The sequence below is a fragment of the Cherax quadricarinatus genome, chromosome 57 (assembly GCF_038502225.1).
Source record: "Cherax quadricarinatus isolate ZL_2023a chromosome 57, ASM3850222v1, whole genome shotgun sequence".
Lineage (NCBI taxonomy): Eukaryota > Metazoa > Arthropoda > Malacostraca > Decapoda > Parastacidae > Cherax > Cherax quadricarinatus.
Genome location: NC_091348.1, coordinates 21237278 through 21240806, shown reverse-complemented (window position 1 = coordinate 21240806; position 3529 = coordinate 21237278).

Here is a 3529-nt window from a genome sequence, read left to right as displayed (position 1 = left end):
TGGCTCATCCTCCCCTCTCTCTCTGGTTGTGTCCCTGACATGTTGATGCATGAGGTTTTCAAGTACCACATCCATCATCTTTGCTCTCCATGTTTCGGGACCCCCATGTGGCTCCAGGTTTTCCCAGTCGATCTCCCTGTGGTTGAAATCGCCCATTACCAGTAGCTTTGCTCTGCTCGAGTGAGCTCTTCTTGCCACCTCAGCCAGTGTGTCCACCATCACCCTGTTGTTTTCTTCGTACTCCTCTCTTGGCCTCCTGCAGTTCTGTGGTGGGTTATACATCACTCCAATGACTACTTTATGTTCTCCGGACTGAATTGTACCTACAATGTAGTCTCTTTCTCCAATCATGTCCATGCCTTCCATTTCCTCAAATCCCCATTGGTGTTTTATGAGCAGTGCAACCCCTCCTCCCCCTCTACTCCTTCTATCTTTCCTCAGGATCTGATATCCTGTTGGGAAGATTGTGTCTGTTATTATCTCAGCGAGTTTTGTTTCTGTGACTGCTATGATGTCTGGGGATTTTTCACTGATTCTTTCATTCCACTCCTCATGTTTATTCATTATTCCATCCGCATTTGTGTACCAAACCTTTAGTTTCTTTTCTATCATTGTGGTCATGCAAGTGTATTGGGGTTGGGGGAGGGAGAGCCTTGTGTGTGTGTGTGTGTGTGTGTGTGTGTGTGTGTGTGTGTGTGTGTGTGTGTGTGTGTGTGTGTGTGTGTGTGTGTGTGTGTGTGTGTGTGTGTGTGTGTGTGTGTGTGTGTGTGCATGCGCGTGTGCGTGCGTGCGTGTACTCGCCTAATTGTGGTTGCAGGGGTCAAGACTCAGCTCCTGGCCCTGCCTCTTCACTGAGTGATACTAGGTCCTCTCTTTCCCTGCTCCATGAGCTTTATCATACCTCATCTTACAGCTATGTATGGTTACTGCCTGCACTACCTCACCTGCTAGGCTATTCCACTTCCTGACTACTTTGTGACTGAAGAAATACTTCCTGACATCCCTTTGACTCATATGGGTCTTCAACTTCCAATTGTGACCCCTTGTTCCTGTGTCCCCTCTCTGGAACATCCTGTCTCTGTCCACCTTGTTTATTCCACGCAGTATTTTGTATGTTGTTATCACGTCTCCCCTAGCCCTCCTGTCCTCCAGTGTCATCAGGCCGATTTTCCTTAACCTTCCTTCGTAGGACATTCCCCTTAGCTCTGGAACTAACCTTGTTGCAAACCTTTGCACTTTCTCCAATTTCTTGAAGTGCTTGATCAAGTGTGGGTTCCAAATAGGTGCTGCATACTCCAATATGGGCCTGACGTACATTGTGTACAGTGTCTTGAACGATTCCTTACGAAGGTATCGGAACGCTATTTTCAGGTTTGCTAGGCGTCCATATGCCGCAGCAGTTATCTGGTTGATGTGTGCTTTCAGAGACATGCTCGGTGTTAAACTCACCCCAAGATCTTTCTCCTTGAGCGAAGTTTGCAGTCTTTGGCCACCTAGCCTATACTGTACTCCGTCTGAGGTCTTCTTTGCCCTTCCCCGATGTTCATGACTTTGCATTTGGCAGGGTTGAATTCAAGAAGCTAGTTGCTGGACCACGTGTCCAGCATGTCCAGGTCTCTTTGAAGGCCTGCCTGATCCTCATCTGATTTAATTCTCCCCATTAACTTCACATCATCTGCAAACAGGGGCATCTCTGAGTCTATCCCTTCCATCATGTCATTCACATATACCAAAATAGCACTGGTCCTAGGACTGACCATGACTCGTTGTTGCCTCCCTGTCATGTATTCTCTGATCCATTGAAGTGCCCTTCCCGTTATATGTGCCTGAGCCTCTAGTTTCTGCACTAATCTCTTGTGAGGAACTATGTTGAAAGCCTTCTTGCAGTCCAAGAAGATGCAATCAACCCGCCCCTCTCTCTCGTCTCTTACTTCTGTTACTTTATCATAAAACTCCAGAAGGTTTGTGACACAGGATTTGCCTTCCATGAAACCGTGCTGGTTGTCATTTATACTTTTGTTCTGTTCCAGGTGCTCCACCACTCTCCTCCTGATAATCTTCTCCATGACTTTGCATACTACACACGTCAGTGACACTGGTCTGTAGTTTAGCGCCTCTTTTCTCTCTCCTTTTTTAAAAATGGGAACTACATTTGCCGTCTTCCATACCTCAGGTAGTTGCCCAGTTTCAAGGGATGTGTTGAAGATTGTGGTTAATGGGACACACAGCATTTCTGCTCCCTCTCTAAGGACCCACAGGGAGATGTTGTCCAGTCCCATGGCCTTTGAGGTATCAAGGTCACTTAGCAACTTCTTCACCTCCTCCTCAGTTGTGTGTATGTCATCCAGCACTTGTTGGTGTATTCCCTGTTGATGTCCCCCTATGTCCTGTCTTCCCAGAGTCCTTCCTGTCTCCACTGTGAATACTTCCTTAAATCTCTTGTTAAGCTCCTCACATAGCTCTTGATCGTTTTGTGAGTTCCCCACCTTCTTTCCTCAGCCTGATCACCTGGTCTTTGACTGTTGTCTTTCTCCTAATGCGGCTATACAACAGTTTCGGGTCATACTTTACTTTTGATGCTATGTCATTTTCATACTGTCGCTGGACCTCCCTCCTTATCTGTGCATACTCATTTCTGGCTCTTTGACTGATCTCCTTATTTTCCTGGGTCCATTGCCTTCTGTACCTCTTCATTCTCTAATGCACTTAGTTTTTGCTTCCCTACACCTTCGGGTAAACCAAGGACTCACTTTGGTCTTCCCATTAATTCTGTTGCCCTTGGGAACAAACCTTTCCTCTGCCTCCTTGCATGTTGTTGTCACATATTCCATCATTCCATTTACTGACTTTCCTACCAGTTCTCTGTCCCACTGAACCTCCCGCAGGAAGTTCCTCATTCTTGTGTAGTCCCTCCTTTTATAGTTTGGCTTTTACCAATCAGCTCCTGTTACCTTCTCCACTTGCAACTCTACTATGTAATCAAAACTCAGAACGTGATTGCTAGCTCCAAGAGGCCTCTCATATGTGATGTCCTCAATGTCTGAGCTGCTCAGGGTGCACACAAGGTCCAGTCTTGCTGGTTCATCCTCCTCTCTCTTTCTGGTAGTGTCCCTGATGTGCTGATGCATGAGGTTTTCCAGTACCACATCCATCATCTTGGCTCTCCATGTGTCAGGACCCCCGTGAGGCTTCAGGCTTTCCCAGTTGATCTCCCTATGGTTGAAATCACCCAAGTTTGGTACTAATCCCTCTAGGATTTTCCAAGTGTATATAATCATGTATCTCTTCTGCCTGTGTTCTAGGAAGTACAGGTTTAGGAACTTCAAGTGTTCCCAATAATTGAGGTGTTTTATCTCAGTTATGCATGCTGTGAAAGTTCTCTGTATATATTCTGTATATATTTCACCTGCCATGAAAGGTGCTATTAGTGTGCAGCAATATTCCAGCCTAGATAGAATTAGTAACCTGAAGAGTATCATCATGGGCTTGGCATCCCTGGTTTTGAAGGTTCTCATTATCCATTCTGTCA